Source organism: Acanthopagrus latus, chromosome 20 (assembly GCF_904848185.1).
Source record: "Acanthopagrus latus isolate v.2019 chromosome 20, fAcaLat1.1, whole genome shotgun sequence".
Classification (NCBI taxonomy): domain Eukaryota; kingdom Metazoa; phylum Chordata; class Actinopteri; order Spariformes; family Sparidae; genus Acanthopagrus; species Acanthopagrus latus.
The window spans coordinates 13017479-13036627 of record NC_051058.1 but is presented as its reverse complement, the minus strand read 5'-3'; the positions used below and the strand labels follow the sequence as shown (position 1 = coordinate 13036627).

At 43.1% G+C, this 19149-nt stretch overlaps 1 protein-coding gene across 2 annotated transcripts in view; it reads left to right on the top strand.

Annotated features, from left to right (window-relative positions):
* The window catches only part of nrg3b (neuregulin 3b), a 218421-nt gene that overhangs the window by 121946 nt on the left and 77326 nt on the right, over positions 1-19149 (top strand). The window lies entirely within an intron of this gene.

Below are 19149 nucleotides of genomic sequence, written 5' to 3'. Positions count from 1 at the left end.
AAAAACAGCTCCGTGTGGAGTTATCGGGAGGTTAACTGGCGGTGCATAGAGTAACACATTGGTTAGCTCTCTATGTGTGTTCTTTGAGTTAAAGCAGGGCGTGTGAATGATTAAGCGAAGGACAGCCTGCTACTTGACGTCCTCCCAGAGCCAAAGGCGAAACAGGACCTTACGGCCTCTGATAATATCTTATGGAAATAACCGCGCTGTAATTGATCATTCCGCATGGATGTCCTTCATTCAGCTCGGGCCTTATTGACGAGGACCGGGGCGCAGCTTTTTTTTCAATGCAATTATTCTTAGCAGGTTGTGGCTTGGTAATATCAGACCTGTGCAGCGATGTGGCTTTTGGCTTTGATGTGAGGAGCTCAGCAGTATCAGCCTGACATGTACTCTGCTAACCAAAAGCATGCAGTTGGCCACAGTTGGAGGGCATTGTAGAATATATTGGCTGGAATGAGGGGCGCACCGCAGCCCCGGCCACCACCTGCAGCATTTGTTGCGCTTCGGCGACACAACGCAAATGGTCATTACATTCAGGTGTCTGGAAGCTGTGCGTGCGGGTGGCGTTTTTTTTGTTTGTTTGTTTAATCAAGCCAGCATTTGTTTTTCTCCCCTGCGGTAACGTCGTCCCGTGTTGTGAAATGTGCTGTTTCTTGCCTCAAATGGCAAAAAACAAGAGATTCCTCATGCAAAAATCACCGGGCAAAATGGTTTCCCTTCACCGAGATTTCCATTGTGTGCTTTCAACAGAACGCTTACTAACGTGTATGGGCATTGTGTCAACAGCACACCACACAGAGGCCTGTGTTGCGCAGATGATGCAAAGCTGCTGCAAGTTAGCTTTATAGTTAAAACAGCTCGACGCCACCCTGCCAAAGAGAATCACAAAGAAGGAAAACAAACTCATGAATTGGACGGTGCATTATGTGAATACCCAGTGGTCCGTTTGAATATTTCTCATTCTGATTGATATGTAAATTCGCAATAATAACAACAGAGAAAAATGCAAAAAGAAACTAAAAAATATTCCAGACTTAAATTGAGAAGAGGGTTGCATGAGAATTTCACAGGACACAGTTTGCATTTTAAGTTTTTCTAACCAAGAGAGTTTAACATCTTAATATCCGCAGGTGGGATATTTGAATTTATTTTGTCTTAATTTCCCACGAAAATGGCTAGCATCAAGGATTTAAAAAGAAGACCTAAAACATGCAGCCTTTATAGAGAGATCTGAAAAAGGATCCGCTCATTTGTGGATCAAAAGGAAAAAAATGTCATCATTCCGAATATAGCCTCAATCACAGGTTAAGTTAAAATCGAAGCAAAGGAACCCTGTAATTACAATCCACATTGTTTCTGCTTTTTAATCGTGACGATTACATACGAACATGTCACGCTTGTCCGCCGGTCCCTCTCTCTCTTTGACCACGCCTGTAAATCTCCATACATTTTTAATGGGTTTTTTTTTCCCGCTTTCATTCTCCTCACCATAGAGGATGAAATCACTGTCCTCTGCGTGCGTGTGTCCCTGTGCCTGTGCGCGCATTAAAAGCCTGGCAAAGCTCAAGGTAGCTCGTGTCTGCCATTACCATGGTAACTTCTTTCCTCATTAGTGTGAGGCCAGAAGCAGAAAAAAAAAAAAAGAAAAGAAAAGTTGTTGACTCACTTATAGTGTGCCTGCGATTACATTCAAACGCTCTCTCATCAGCATTGTATTCGCCGCATTGATTCTGATTGATCGGGGCATTTAAAATAATCGCCACCTAATGCTGTCAATGAGCGCCGTCGTGTGAATAATTCATGACGGGAAATTTGCACTTTTGATTGCCGCATCCAAAAGCTGTGCTGACACAAGATATTAGATCATGTTTAAATGAACATTGATTTGTTTTGTGTCTGTTCCTTCAAAACCCATCTGTGCAGATGGATAACTAAAACTAGTGTTTCATAAGCAAAGTGCCCATGCTATGTGTGTGTGAGTGTGAGCGCGCGCGCGTGTGTGTGTGTGTGTGTGAATGCCTTAGGGGACACGTTCATCTACCCTGATGAAGAATCACATGAAATCTCACAAACGGCATAAAAAAACTAAAAGAAAAAAACAAAACTCTGCAGTTCTTTGGTCCCCCATGAGAAAAAGAGCTATTTCTATTGGTGGCCCGCTGTAGGGTTAAGCTTAAGGATAGGCTGAGAGTGCCTGTGTGCATTTGTCTGCGTCTCTGTGAGCCTGTTTATGGTCTTTTTCCCTCAGGACCCGGGAGACGTTGACAGCAGCATTAACAGAATCTGATATGACAAAATGAATCATATAAATGAAGACCACAACCTCTTAACTTTCCCCTCCTGTTTCTTCCTTCCTCTCATCTTCCTTTTTTCTACGGGGAGCCAGTTCAGCGATTAAATTGTCACTGCACCGTCAGACCTTGACAGGCTGCACTAATCCACGATGCTGTCGCTCCTCTGTTGATCCATCCTGCAAGGGAGGACGTTCTCCAGGCTTAAAGCCAATGGGCCATGTCCCTCGCTACCCCACCCGACGGCTGTATGAAAGCAACACAATTATAAAAGCGGGAGCGTGCAGGCTTACCTGTTGGCAGCATCCCATGACAGGCCCATCAACTTTCCCTGGACCTCAGTACAGCTGGCACATTAAGTTAAATAACTGACAACAACTGTGTATCTCCTTTTTTTTGTTGTTGTTGTATAACATAAGAGCAAATTTCTGCAAAAACATCTGCACGTCAAACATCTTCACTATTCCTTTACCTACTAATAATACATGCGTGCCACTGTGAATGCATGACTAATTTTCTCCGTCCACGCTTTCGCCCTCAGCATTGTATTCTAGATTCTGCGGGCCCGTAAAACAAACAGCGCAGATGAAAGAATCACATGACCACATCCAGCTAACAAAGGCTGCTGCCTTGTTTTTCAAGTCTTAATAAGCATGGGACAGACATGTTGTCAAGAAAATCCACCGTGCATGCAGATAATTAAGAGCTCCCACACAATGTTGGTCTATGATTTTACTGTTTTGCATATCGCCCTTGTGAGAAAAGTACACTGAATTGCTCTTTTGATTTCACTGGCAAGCAACGCGTGCTTCTGTAATACAGTCTTACATTTCTTGGGTAAGGTACAGAGGTCTGTGCCCATAATAATGATCATACAGTATAAATGTCCTTGGTGTTTGTAAGCTGACTGTGTAATCACTTTAAAGTTGCAATTTGTAAGAATTTCAGTTTAAAAACATTAAAAAATGTGCTCAAATGTTAACAGGAATGTGGAGAAATAAAAGTAGTAAGTAGCAAGGATATCTACTGAGGTTAGCATGCTGACCAGCTTTCCCTGTGCCTCTGCAACCTCTTCCACCCAGCAGTCCTGTGCCAGCAGAGTTTAACACCACCACAGCTAACTAAGCTAACGAGCTAACTGTAGCGAGAGTTCACTGCATCCAGGTTTTAGCACTGAGACTAGCACTGCCTAGATCTCTTTTTTAGTGTGATATCCTCTGAATTGCCTGTGGCTGGGCAGGGTTTGAAAAAAACATGGATGAAATGTAGTTGGACTCACGTGCTAACATTAGGAGGCTAGCTAACTAACTTTCACTTTCACAGTGGAACTTCCATTCCCCAAGCTAGTTAGCCTGCCTCGCTAACAAGACTTTTTAGCCTGTCCTGCACGTTTCCACCTTATATGTAGATGTGAAATACAAACTTAGTGTTGTAAAGACGGTTTAAATACCCAGCAGTTGATAACCCATGCTGTGCTTGTTGATAAAGGAGGGAAAATGTCTTGTAGAAACATTTGTTGGCTATATAAAAGTTATCTAATCCAAAGCACGCCGCATGAGTGGACAGTGTATCTCTTATAATAATGGAGGCCTATTATATGAGCTAGGAAAACAAAATGGTGCCCATTTGTTCCTTAATGAAAATTGCTTGATTAGCCTAGCTTTTGGGTCGAAATAAGCTTTCCTACTTCCTAGTTGGCTTTTGCATTGTGTGGCCCACTCCACTTGCACATTCTTCCAGTATTAAGCCTCCATAGTTTAAAAATTCATGATAAAAATAGCAATAATTAACTCTTTTTATTGCTGTCTTTTTTATATATATAGATATATAATGATGGTCTATGGAGGAAATGTTCTCTGGGCCGCAGGGGGACCGGCCCCTGGGACAAATTGGCAGGAGGGCTGAGTGGTGGCAGCATATCCAGTCTCTCCATCTCTGGCTGGCTCCAGAATGTCAGTCAAAGCCTGCCATGGAAAATACTCATCCAGATCCCTACAGCTAGAGGCTGTTCCTAGATACGTGTCCAAAAAATGGCTTGAGTCTATTTTAAGAGAATGTGCTCGATATGTGTGATGGAAGTCAGGCATTTTGGTCTGACTTCAGATTTGAAACAACTCGGCGTGTCTTTGTCTTGTCTCCCTATAACCACCGCGGAGTGCAAAACATTTTAATCGACGCATTTTTATTTGCAAAGTCACTTTCCTTGAGAGAACCACGCCAGAGAAGATCACAAGACGCATCGTATATACGTGAGCCCAGCTCCCCCTTTTCCCTTCGTACGTCAAATGCACACTAAGACTTCCGATGAAGTAACGACGGAGCATTTGAGTGTAACCGATGCAGCGGCAGCACGCAGCTTCAGTCGATCGCTCACAGCGCCTTTCCTTGTCGTTTCACCGTGAGCCCTGCCGCTGAAGGATAACAGCTGCTTCTCATTACCGATGTTTAGACTGAATTATTTTTCAGAGGCCGTATAGCTGCATCATTACGTCTTCGAGCGCGGGAAAACACTCAGGCAGTAGACTTTGATATCTCTGCAGCCACCACACGCAGATGGGCAGGGTCTCCGGAGGTTTGTCTCAAGCGCCGCCTGCCTCGTCTGCTGCTCTGTTATTAGTATGAAAACTGCAGACAGAGGAGGAGCGGGTTCTACGTCAGTTGCGATGATTAAATTTGATCTGTTTTTTTAGCTGTTGTTGGCTCGGGAAAATAGAGGATGAGGATGTAGCTTACACTCATCTCAGTGGTATCAGATTATAGAGCGTCCCATAGCAGGAGTTCAAGTGCAGTGTAGACCTTGAAAAAAAGCTTGCCATCTGAGATCCACCAGAGGGAGCTCCGCTGATTTCACCACCACAGGTAGAAACTTCATGTTAAAAGAGCGCTTTTTTTTCCACATTCAGCCTTTTTTATATTTTGCTCAGGAGTTTTGTGCTTGCCGCTCCATTGGAGCACACTGACAACGGGGTGATAAATAGTGTGCTGCATACGGTGTATAATGTAAAGCAGCCTCTGTTTACATGTAGATGTTTTTTTTTCCCGTGGACTTGCTGTGGAATCCAAAGAGAACTAATTAGCACCTATCAGGGAAAAATATAATGAGCCCCTTTTCCTGTACCTTTCCTGTACCTTTTTGTTTGTCTTCCTCATTTTTCCTTCCCTGTCAGAGGTGAAGTACATTAAGACTCGGGCCGTCTTTTGCAGCATTTTTGCGGGCTTTATCTGAGGCGAGCATTATATCCTCCATACGGTGTCAAATAAGATAAACAGATCAGTTTGTTGGGTAACACAAGCCAGCGGATCGGGCAAAATCAGGAAAGAAGAGACCTGCTCGAACAAGAGATGGAAAACGCGGCGAGGGGAAAAAAAACCTCAGAAGGAATAGGTGCAGTTGGCGGCGCTTAACCGAGGTGATATTTCATCATCAAATGATCTGCCGCCATCCCTTTATTTTCCCTGATATCTTCGTTCAACTTGACGGGTTTCCACACGAGGGTTTGCCGCAGCAGCGCATCAGGAGAACTGTCCATGTTTATTGATAGAACTGCGCCTTGAATTGAATTAGAATCTGATTAAGTAAAGCAGCAAAATGAAAGGAGACAGAGAGGCAGAGAAGAAATCCCATTGTTCCACCTCAACCTGTCTCTGGCTGAGATCAATTAGCGAGCGACAGACTGGTTTAAAGTGTGTTCTCGGGGAAAACAACAAGCAAACTGGGGATAAATATTCATCCGTCAATACTGTTGGATGTTGACTAATAGAGCGAGGGCGGGAGAGCGAGTGTGACTGCTGAACGAGGTGATATATACGATTAAACTAATGTGAACTCTTCTTTAAATAACGAGTGGGAGTGTTTGCATATGGATTCTCTGATTTTCACCTGGTAAATGGCTCAAGCAAGACAGACTCCCAAGCTATTCAGCTAATCAGCTCTAATTTGGAGCTAACGGTGCCCTTATGGAGCCAATTTAACTAATTAAATTGCATCATGAGCTGCTGAGACAAATGCCTTGACCTTCAAACAACATATTACTCATTTCTATTAATACAAATATTATTATATTATATATTAATACAATATATATATATATATATATATAAGTATATGGTATTAAAATTATGAAAAGAAACATAACACAGTATTCATCAATCAAACTGAATAAACAAAATGACCTTAAAGGACAACACAACTTCATACTGTTTGACTGTGTTTATATGTGGGCGGACCCTGCCACCTTTCTAGCATCAAACTGTGTTCTTGGGACCTACTTTTCCCCTGAGAACGACTTGTCATTCAATAAGTATTTCGGTGTGTGTATTATTACCTCATGAATACTGTAAATATCTAAATTACAAGTTCTCCAAAAAACTACATTGTGCCCCTTTAAGTGCTGGCTGTTAATTGAGATGATCTCAGTCGTGTTTCTGACTTTTTAAATTTAGTCTTTCCTCTTCTTGAAAACCAAACGATTACATGACCATGATCACATGGGACTTTACAACCAGCACACGGGACTCGCACACTTTGATGGTAGTGGCGGACTTTGAATCAACAAGTCTGTCACGCACGAGTCACTCCGAGCCTAAGCCATCTTATCTATATGCAAATCTCAGTTCAGGGAGCCCCTTTTAGAAGGCTGTACAATGTATGTATGTTTTTGTGCGTGTCATGACAGAGTACTTGACAGACATGGCAGGGCGTCGCAAGGTTTGGAGGGGAGGGCACGTCGCCTGTAGAGCGATTCTTTTTGCTGCATGAGTGCGTTTGCATGGAAAGTCAAAGCTGAAAGAGCGGGTTGTGCTGCAGCTGCATGTGCTGTAGCTTCCATGGCTTGGGGGGTGGGGCAGCAGCAATTAATTTACCATTTGCTAAACACGGCTTTTCTTTAGTACTGTTGCCAGTTATTTTTTTTTCATTCACAAATGGGAATAGGCAGGTTACAATGTTACAGATTTTATCCCTCGAAACTCTCCCACGGGGCGACACGACAACTGTTGCGAGCGGATTTATTGGCTGGAGCAAGCTAATTACCAACACCATTAGCTTCGCGCACTGGTTGAAATCATGCTCTCTCGCATGCTGAAATGAAATCAGTAAAAAGGGGTCTTAAATATGCGCTTCATGGCTTTATAAATGATATTTTTCTAAAATGTCTGAGGCTAAAGCTAAGTCAGCACCCGCACCGATTGACCATACGGAAGACGTGCAGCGCTAAATAAAGAACAAGCATCGACGAACGTCCACGCTGCCCGTTCATTCATTGTCAATGTAAGCAGCCGTGCAATGCATTCCGGTAGCATTGCGCTGCTTTTCTAGAGACGCGGCATCACGTTGGCAGCTCTTCATTTGAGTAGCATCATACATTTCAGGGAGCTGTTTTCATAATATAACATGCGTTATGTTGCTCCAGACTGTCCGCAAGTTGCGTACGTCCAAACACAACCAATCGCAACTTCCTGTAGCGCTGTTTCTAATTTCTTAATTCACTTACTGAGGGTGGGAAATCGTGAGCCTCACTGATAGAAATAAACTGTGAAGGAATCCCTAATAATTCCTCGGTCACCTGTTGCAGACGATCTCTGATGAGACGGGCACTGTGGCTAATGGTCCGTGCTCTGCCTGACCCCTGCACCGCCATCGGCTCGGAAAATAATGAACTGGGGAATTGGCTCGGCATCTCTGGGTCTACCCCCGCACTGGTTATCTGTCAGTATGTCTTTGTTTTTTATCGGTGATTGTCTTCTTCTTCTGCTTAATTTAGTATGTGCAGTGAGCCACGAGCGTACTTTCCCCCGCTGCGGCGAGTACAGCAGGATCTATCACTGTCGAACTCGACATCTCCCGAATTTCCTTGAGCCGAATGCAGAGAGACACTGAGGTCCCTGTCACCGGCGCTCACGTCATCCCAGCGCAAATAAAGACAGACGTTATGAGCACATCGAGTCTTAATCATTGATGCACTTTGACCAGCACTACAGAAAGCTGATCACATTTTATTTTGAAAAGACTTCTAGGTATCATCTTTGGGATTAAAAGGCAACTCATAATTAACACGCCACAATATAATGAAGCATGTTCATATATTTGTTAGCTGAAGCCACAGAAAGTCCTTTAAATACATCTCCAGGCGCCGCGTTTATTCTTTCTGCCTGCACCTCAAAGTTGTTTTCAGCTGTCTAAAAACTTCTGAAGTCTGAAAATGGAGTGATGTCGTCAAAGTCGGCGTTTTTCCAAAACAGCTCAGTGGATATGAACATTTTTGTAGGGAAAAACATGACAGTGATTACATGTTTTGAAATGCCTTTGGGAGGGTTTTTTTCTGGATGCGGGACGGCATTGAAGCTTTGTTGATACTTTTGCAAAGTGTGCCAGTCTACCACTTGTCACTGCTGTTTACTATTAATCTGATTTTTGTTTTTTTGGGGGGGGGCGGCGGCATAGCAGATCAGCCAGTCGTTTGCATGTCCCGACTCACTTGTTATTTCTCTCGCAGGCAGTGTCAGATTTTAAAGACACAACAGTACTCATAGATCATCCCGAGTTGTGTAATTAATCCAAACTCTAGTCCATCTCTGCTGATTTAATGTTCGACGGGATCCCTGGTTGCCGCTATTTACTTATATATTTTTTTAATTTTTTTTTTTTTTTTACATTTCGAATAATGAAACGCCTTAATTTATTGTGTGTTAACATTGTTGAAAGAGTTCATCAGAGCATGAGCCTGCTGGATACAGCAAATTAAAAATAATTATGTGTCCTCGAATGCTTGATTGTAAAAGTAATGCAACAGAGAGCAAGAGGGAAAGATTACACGAAAGCCATCTTCAAAAAAACAAAAAAACAAACAGTGACTCCAGTCTATTGAGTTAATTGGTATTAAAACATGATAGGTAATGATCACTAATAAAGGGAGAAGTAAAGCAAGACAGGAGGCCACAAACACAGACGCTGTTGGAACAACACCAGCGTGGCGATCAGGATGGGGGAACTTTGACTCAAGGAGGACATTTTTTTGGTTTATGATGTTCAGAATACAAAAGGACTGGGTCAGATTACTTCTCAAATGCAGTTACATGGCAATTATTTTGTAATTGATAACATAGTACATGGAACAAACTCAAACAATAGATACTAAAAATGATCTGCAGCTCCAGGAATAAAGCAGCCTGATTGAATTGTATATATGTCAAAATTATTTCAATACAAACCAAATATTTAGCATCTTGTAAATTGACAAGTGTGCGCATGCTAAAGAATAAATCGGTGCCAACACGCTCTGGGTTTCCCTCATAACTTTCAGTGAGCTCCGAGACACTGTACAGTACAGTCGGCTCCTCTCTCTTCTCTTCTCTTCTCTTCTCTTCTCTTCTCTTCTCTTCTCTTCTCTTCTCTTCTCTTCTCTTCTCTTCTCTTCTCCTTCCCTCTATTGTCACGCTGATGAGCTCACAGCAGCGAGAACAGCGCCAACTAGCTGAAGAACCCCACACCCGAACGTCAGCCCCAACATGACTGTAAACACTCAATATGTGTAAATGAGATTACAACAGTTGCATAACAACATACTAACCTCCTGCCACTAGTATTACAGTACGTTTAAACCTGCATTTGCACCATTTTGTGAACATTCTTACAATTACAAGAGCATGTACGCTTGGTCCAAACAAATGACGCTTAAGTAAACAGTAAGAGAGTTTTCATAGAGCATTAGACATTGTCATGATATTGCCATATTTTGAAGACATGATCAGAAATGTAATCAAGTAATCCCTAATGATGTAGCTTTAATCCAATTACATTTTTTTTCACATAGCAGCTTTTGAATACACAGTGATCACTTGGTTTTTTGTAATCTGATTACATTATACTGATCACACATAATCTGTTGCTAGGGATGCACAATATGGATTGGTTTTTTTTTCAGCTGATATGATAGCCAGGGATTAGTGGCATTAGATGGCTGGTACCTATAAAATATATATATTTTTTATTTTAAAAAGCTTCATAACTGGAGTTCATGTGCACCTGATGGTAAGAAATGCAAAAGCATAAGATTTGCTGTGAAGATTTCTTCTTCTTCTTCTTCATCCTCAGATCATTACATTTAATCACCTTGCTTCTACTAGGCAACTCTAACCCTTATGTACTGGTCAGGGCTGAGGACAAGATTCAAATGTCTTTTCTCTTTTTTGTGTTCTGTTTTGAGAAAGTTCTCATTTTCTTTTTTGTTTGTTTGTTTGTTTGTTTGAGCGCGTGAAGGCTTTTTCCCTGCCACGTCTGTGTGGCACAAGCCGTAAACTTCCAATACAAGCTCATCACAGATTTCAACACCCCGGAAGCCGTCGTCAATCTGAACAGAAGGTTAAACTTTCTAATTGATGTCTCGAGCTTCCTCAGTCACTGCTCGTGTGAGAGAGCAGGGAACCTGGGAACGGGTGCGGTGGAGAGAAAGAGAGGGAGACGGGGAGAGAGAGGAAGATTAGAATGTCTTGACAAGGGGAGCCTTTCAAGTTTGTAGGTTTGAAGTGCTAATGACATGCAAATGTGTGCAAATGAGTGCACACACACCCCCCCGCCCCCCCCCGAAAACTCTCGCTGAATACTTGGAGCCGAGTGAAATTCTGGGCCGGTGTTTGTCTATAAATAGTGAAAGTTTGGCTAAGTTTGAATGTCTTAAACTATGTTAGCAGGAACCCAGCAGGGCGGCATGGAAAGTGGCTTGCACGATTCATCTTTTCACCCCATTTGTAAACAAATACGTCTCACTTTCTGGATCAATATAAGATCAGCTAAACGTTCCTGTGATCTATGTCGGAGTCAGAGGTAGACGGAGCTCTCAAGAAGAGTAAAGTTGATATAAAGTCATAGTGATGGTAATAATATGTCTATATGTGAGCGTCGAGGTGAGCTTGATGAGGCCGAACTGAGTTATGACAAACACAGAATGCATAATGTCGGCTCAACTTTTTCGAGAGAGAGAATGGTTTTACCCCATACGGGAAGACAAATTCACGAATGAAGGAAGAGATCAATGATCCAATTACCTTAGCTGACGCACAAATCCATAGACAGGCTGGAGAAAGATGGCATACTAATCCATTTCGCCTCAGCTAATAACTTTCATAAAAGTTTTCTTGTAAAACAAAATAATTAGCGACTGTGTGGCAAAAACGAGAGGTGCAACGAGCAATGGCGATGAGGAGGAAGTGCACGCCGTGGAGTCATGGTGGGTTGAGATCAGGAACACTGGAGGAAACTTTTAAAATCCCCTGACATTGTCAAAACAACTCGCGTCAAAAACTTCTCAGACATTCCTGCCTCGCTCCTCCTCCTCCTCCCTAGATTAAGAAAAGCACTATTGCACGCAACGATGCAAGCGAGATCATCCCCTGATGTCTCGCTGATGTCGAGGCCTCTAATCTCACGCCGTCCCGAGCGATCTCATTAACATGCATGTCAATCCGGCGTGCATTAACCCGCGGCGATAAAAGGGAAAAAAAAACCTTACTAAACAGAATTCGCTGCGGCAGGTGAGAAACACTGATCCCCTTGAAAGGACTTGTGTAGTCGCTGATAGCCAGCGATTCTCATATTATCAGGGTGGCTCAGGACGGTCAACAAGTCAATTAGGGTGATTAAGATGGATGGATAAATCTGCAAAGCCTTCACACTACCAGATAATCTGTCCTAACCGTCACTCCCAGCCATGCCTCTCATTAGGATTTCACGTTTGATTGTTGGGATGGATAAATTGTGGTGGAAGTGGTGCGACAGTGGCTGGAGTACACTCGTGTGGTCCGAGCGCCGGCCGCGATCAAAAGTGTTTATAGTTGCTCTGAATGGCGACGCTCAAAGGCAGTGTGAGAGGCTGCTGGGGAACAGGGAGATCCAGCATCGTTTGATTATGGGGGATAATGGTCCATTTTTCGGCACAGTTACTCCTGGAAGTCCTGCCTTGCCTGCAGGTGACAGAAATAGTCCTTCAAACGACTGATTGTCAGAAAAGTGACAGAGCTGGAGCGGTAAGACACAGTTCTCCCTAATCCACTGAAAGGTTTGGGGGGTTTTCAGACGATATGACAAGCACTTCCGATAGCTGTACTACGGCAGTGTAACATTACTTTAGCAGATTAAAGGTCCAGTGTATTGCTTATATCTGCGTGTCCCCTTAAACCAAGAAATGTGTTTTGTTGCCTGAGAATGAGCCTTCGCCAATACATTTTTGGACATTTTTGCCATTTGTAGCAGTCGTTGTAGAGGAGGGTGCGGCAAGGGGTGACCAGTTGGTCATAAACTTCACCCACCATTTACCACTACCACTACCCCTGCATGTTGTGGGTTCATGCCTCGGGGTGGGGTGTCTCGTTGGGATAGAGGGGTAAGGTGAAGTGTGAAAGAATGACAGGCTGTCCCATTTCATATGGAGAGATTTGAACCACTACCCCTTGTAACTTTGTTTTGAGAGGAAAGGGGAGGGTGATTGAGGACGAAGGGCGGGGCATGAAAATTGGAAATGGAATGAGGCCCAAAAGCCAAAAGCAGCATTGCAGGGTGGAGTGCCTTGGCAGCAGCAAAGGAGTGGGCCATGAGTGGAGTGAGCAGCCTTGACGCTTTTGTAACCTAACAAGCAAGAATGTGAAATAAATTCAAAACTGTCTGTTCTCAGTTTGACGGTTATACAAGACATATTGGCCAAAGTGGTGATTCCCTCCAAGGAACATTTGTTTTGCACTATGTCGGACAACATTACTCTCTTCATGTCACTTTGTGAAAGCAAGAGGATGGTTTTTCATATTGCTCATTGCTGTCCAGGCACAGAGGACTGAAGGAAAGACAGAGATAAACTTAGACCAGCAGAGTTTTGATTCCACTGTGCCATTGGAACAAACAACATGAGCTTTGGTGTCCTTTCTTCTTGCCACTTGTTATATCTAGTATTAAGTATCCACCGGCGTTAAGCTCTTGAAAAGTTCTGTCTTCGACTCGCTTCACTCCGCACTTGTTTGCCTTGGCTCTCTGCCAATCAGAGCTACCCAAGTAGCATACCACCAGGATGCACAAGGAGCTGTTGGCCATGGTGTTACATGGCATGCTATACGCGGAACATATGGGGGTGTTGAGGAGTGCCGCTGGGAGTCAGAGAAAAACAATGAGCTGAGGCTTCGTCTCTGCTTGAGCCTACAAATTCCAAGTTCGACTCTCAGTGGGACTGGCAGCACTAGCAACCTTTTCACATTTATATTCATGTTAGATATTTAGCTTCATACAGCATAAATAGATAAAGACAAATTCGATCCTTTGCCCGAGAAAACATGTTGTTGATATTCCGGGTATATTTAACATTTAAGTGTTTTTGTGAGTTAGAAGTCCATTAAAAATAAAATTGTGCAGTCTGTATGTCGTTTGTGCTGCAACATGTATTACCACTATTAAAACCAAACTAAAAAGATCTAAATGTCACCACATGCTGGTACTTTCTGCCAAGATGAACATTTAACAACAAAGGTGAACAAGGCAGCATCTCCTTTGAATGATAACTTAATACTGGACATTTAAAGACACCACTTGCACACCTCTGGAGAGCAACGGTTTGTGAAAAAAGAAACTGAGCGACCCCTCCGCTTGACATGCTGCTCACCACTGAACAACCTGCCGGAACTTTTCTTCCTGCAAGAATGAAGACGGTTTGAGAGCTAATAGTGGTTCAATAATGCTGTCTGTTCATCACAAAGGTCAGCGTCTCAATTTAGGCAGGCTCAGAGAAGTGTAAGAGTCTGATTGAAGGGATCTCTGGTGCTTGTTATTACCTTTAAACTAGCGAGAATGAAATGCACGTCCCTCCTTCGACGGGGTAAATAGTTCAAACAGATTCTTTTGGATATTCCAATACGAAACACTGGACCTCCTCTGAGACTCTAAATGCCAGGAAATACAACTTCGAGTAAATAGCAGATGAGGGACAGCAGTATGATCAGAAAAATACTGTTATTATGTTGATGGTCTTTGGCTTGTGTTGTGCTGCTGAAAGGACAGCTCACTGTACGTGCATCTTGTAATTTTCTGCATTACTCTTTTGTCCATCCCGATAATTGAATACGTTCACAGTGCTGTTTTAAAATCACTGTAATTTACCGTAAATGTTTAAAAGGCACCACATTGTGGAGTGTGTCTTGGGGTCTACAGTTTTGTTCAGTGTTCAGTGTTTGCCCAGAGACCAATATGACATCCTCATATGTCTTATTTGGCCACAACCAGAAGATATTCAGTTTGCTGTCATAGATACGACCTGAGAGCCGGAATAAATCTTAACATTGTACTTTTCAGAAAATGCAAACCTTTTCTTTATGGTCCTACTTGACGTTCGTTTAGGTTAAAGTTTCTATTTCCATCTTGTATCGACACTGTTCTTATAGTTTGCTTGGATTAGGCACAAAACCCAAGTGGTTAGGGTTAGGAAAACATCAGGGTTCACCTTCACACTGCATAACACCAACAGCTGGAAATGACCACAGGTCTACTTAAAATAACACCTGGTTTTGTCACAACAGAAACAGCTGGAGATGGTCAGCTTGCCTGTGACAAATAGTCAGCTTTAGTTGTTGCAAAAGCAGCCAGACATCTCCTCACGGAGTCGGACTGCGGCCATCCTCCTCGGCAAACCTGTGGGCTTGAAAATAAACCACAGGCCAGAGGATAGAAAACAAAAAAATATTCACATTTAAGAAGCTGGAATTGACTTTATTTTTGTTTGTTTTTCACAAAACCCAAAGCTCTCCGGACTGTGTCGATGAAAAATGCTGCTTTCATGTGATTTTTCCTTGGCCGGCCCACATTAAAACAACTTTATATTTAACTTTAAGGGATCATTCTCAGCGAACTCAATTTAGGTGTTATTCAATTTTCTTTCATTTCAAAAGTCAGGAAATGTGCAAATCGTGGTATGAAAATGATACGACCCTCTTTTATAGTTCCCAGAAACCTATTAAAAGAACAATTGTCCACTCTGGGCAGGAATCTCTTAATTGATATGCTCAATAGTTCTCCGTATGTTCTTTTCCTGGAGAAAGAGTACAGTTTTTTGGTGCGGGGGAAAAAGTTTTAAAACCGCAATGGAAAAAAGCTCATCAGCAACACTGAAATCTGAGAAATGACACACCTAATTGCAACCTCGGGCCCGCTTACTTTCTCTATATCTATCACCTCCACGGATCTGCCTCCGACTGCAATGTACAGTCGCGCTGAGACGGCTCTAATGAAAGTAACAAACGAGCTGCTGGTCTGACCGCAGCTCGGCATTAGTCGGTGTTTCCTCGGACTCAAGTGTAGCCTTTGATGCTGCTGGTCTGCGTCCTCTTCGGCTTGTTGGCAGGTCTCCTCTCGGTCCGCCACTGGTCTCGCTAATACCCGACTGATAAATCACTGTTTTGTAGCAGTGTTGGCAGGGGAGCATTTTTGTTAATTATCCCACGTTCCTTTCTTGTTAGTCTCTGTTTTTGTTTTAGTACTGTAAGCAGATTTAGCACAAAGATTCGTATTCTGTTACTTGATTCATGATTTTCGGGGCCATTACGTTTTTTTCAGTGGCGTACTCGGGATGTTTGAGGGGCAGGGGCTAGAAAAATCAAATAGGGCACCAGCTGTATGTGGTGGGGCACCAGTTTTATCTACCATCAAAGAGGTCACTTTCATGTCGTGTTTTTTCCGAACACCCCTAGTCTGATCTTATCTGTCATCCAGTCGTGGTGATAATGCTCTTACTGTGGTGAAATGAAGGGGAAACTCCAAAAGCTTATATTTATTCTCTTACACAAGCTACCACCCGTCAATTACATACATGTCCTTACCCAAGAGGTTAGCAGACTGTAGCGCATATTATCCCAAAAGTCTATTTACATCTTAAATCATGTCTGGGTTACTTCTTTTCTCTAGAAATGGACAAAAGAAGAGAGAGAACCAACAGCTGCAGTGCAAAGGCCTCCCGAACACCACACACACAAACGCAAAAATCAGCCATCCACAAATACACAGCCCCCTGCACACAAAGCAGAAACACACAAACATAATCCAGTCCCTCTCAGTCTGTCTCCTCACTGACTTTCTGCAAATGCACATATCGATTATGGACTTGCAGGATTAACTGGTGCCTGCATTCAAAAGAAAGAAAAAAAAAACAGCTTGGGAACACAAAAACCTCTGACAAAAGGAGCCCCTCGATGCGGACAAGCTTCCCACCAAAAGTTAAGGAACCAGACGCTGTCTCAGTATTTAAGTCCAGACTCCCATTTATTCTGCACAGCATACAGCCCACCTTAACTCCCACCTTGTCAGCCAGTCTCTTTTATCTACTGCCATGCAGTGTATCTTCCACTTCCCTCTACAGATGGTCCCAGTATTGCACAGTGCAGTGCACACATACAGTTTCCATGGTTATATTCACAGACACTTGCTTCGGCCCAATTTGTTGGCGCCTGTTATACATCTCTCTCCTTTTTTTATGTACATTTTACTGTCATGTCTGGTGTGAAGCCCAGCTGAATTTGCACTTTCTGCAGGGGAGATAACAAAAACCAACCCATGCTTTTAACCCTAACTCTAAAGAGACAAAACAGTTAAACTGGATGACAGCAGGTGATTGGGAACATATGTGACATTAAATTGAACATTTTCAGGGGTGTGCTGAAAAAGAAAAAAAACACAACAGAAAGGTGTGTTAATGAAGAGTAAAACTGTCAAGCAGAGCGCGGTAATGAGCATGCATTTTCATACGTGTGTGAATGAGCTTAAGTGCGTGCAGCATGCTTCATGTCTATAAATGGCTGCAGTCTGTTTCAACAGTTTACCACGAGCTACAAACAGTCTGATGATAGCTGAGGCAGTGTTTTTGTGATCATTTAAATGTGCACAAATGTAAAAATACATCATCAGATTTGTCGCACGCCGGGGAGAGAAGCTGCTGTGTCAGATCAGGAAACGAACATCACCAACAGAGAAGGCGTTCGAGACATTAAAGTGTCAAGCCAGTTATGCTTCATATGAAAGCCTCGTCTGTCTGTCAAAGGAGAGAAGGCAGGACGGAAAGAGAAGAAGAGGGAAACAAGAATAGAGCGGAAAATCAGCGGCCACTGTTTATCACAAGGTGAGGCGACTTTGCGCTCCGTTTTAGGCTGTGAGCAGGAAAGCTGTTCAGATCTTGACAATGTGCGATTTTTAATTCAAGAGATAGTTTATTTTCACAAAGTTTCACATGAGCAGCATGTCAGGGAGGTGACGTAGCATAACAACAAGAATGCTGTCGCTTTCTCCCTTTTTAGTTCTCTTTCTGCTGCGAATGAGCAAACTGATAAGTGCGATCAGTTAAGTTGATTGTGGCTCGTAGCTATTTGTCTTGAAGATGGAGAATGTGGTTGTTTGTGTGTGGACGGGCATGTGATCCACGGCCCTCCCTCTGCCGGACTAACTGGCACCGGCTGCTCCTGGTGCTGCTAGGGTCGGTCGGTTATGGTTCGGCCCCTGGTTACCGTAGGCTACTGACATTCCCTGTAGACTTCTGCTCGGATGGGTGCATGATTTGCTCACCACGTCTTATATAAGCAATGTGTCTCCCTCTCTCTCTCTTGCTCTCTCTCTCTCTCAGGCGTTTTCCTGCTGAGATCAGTTGTTTTTCGTTCAAGATGGGAACATTACACCTCAATCTGCCACTGGTCCTTAAAATAAAGTCAGTTTCCAGAGCGCCGATCTCATTTTGAAACGTAATTGTTCCAAGATTATTTTCTAAATACGCTTCCTCTGTTGCGATGATAGCGACGGTATGCACAAAACGATGCTATTATCCTCACTGTTTAAAGAACACTAAACGTCACACCTGCAGATACGCCCGATTCAAACTGATTTCTTTCATCAGTCTCTCAGAGTGAGTCCATTAACATCGAAAGGCTCTGGGGGAGTGAACGGAAGAACGTGAACACCTAAAATATATAATGCAACATAACGCAACAGCCGTGCAATACATACCACCTTCGCGAGGCTTACAATGTTCAAAGGCTGTAACTCCCTCTGAAAGTCAATTCAATTATACGTTGATTTCTGAGGGGTCACAGAGTCGCTGTAGAGCATACTCAAAAGTATGACACACACTTTAAATGTTAACCATCAAACCATGACGCTTCATAAAGACAGTTAACCATTTATACATCCAGCCAACATCATCCCTCGTTCAGAGTCCTGCTTTGTGTCCACTTGTTGGATCCGGCTCTTCGGAAGCTAACTGCTCCACTCCACGCTTAGCGTTCATCCGATCAACAACGAGCTCGGTCGCTGCAGTAGGCCGCCTGTTGTGTCTGGAAATGAGAGCGGTGAGAACAGGGACAGGACACAAAACCAAAACAATGAGCTGGAAGATGCTAAATTGCTCTGCTGATGTTCGAGGAATAAGGTCGGCCAACTCACAGATGTTGGATTGTAATCCGAGTCAGTCTATTGTTTGTTCTTGCATACTGTAGTTCATTTGTGTGTGGCATCATTTGCCCATGATACCATAGATGGGCAACACTTGTATATCAGCTGAAGGTTATTCAGAACAGAAGTGACATTTCTGGATGTTACTGCTGCTTAAAGCTCATTTAAAGGCCGCCAACGGACTGCACTGTTTACATCACACAGCATATTATTTGACACACACATTAGGGACAGGCATTTCATTCAAATATTCAACGGTTATTCACAGAGCTGATGTTTGTATGCACATGGTTTTTTTTTACAATAACAGCAATTCTGCAAAGGCCTGTAATCACGCCATACCACCAGGTAGTACAGGTTATTACAGGTGCCCATAAAAACAAAAGGGAAAATATATATCTT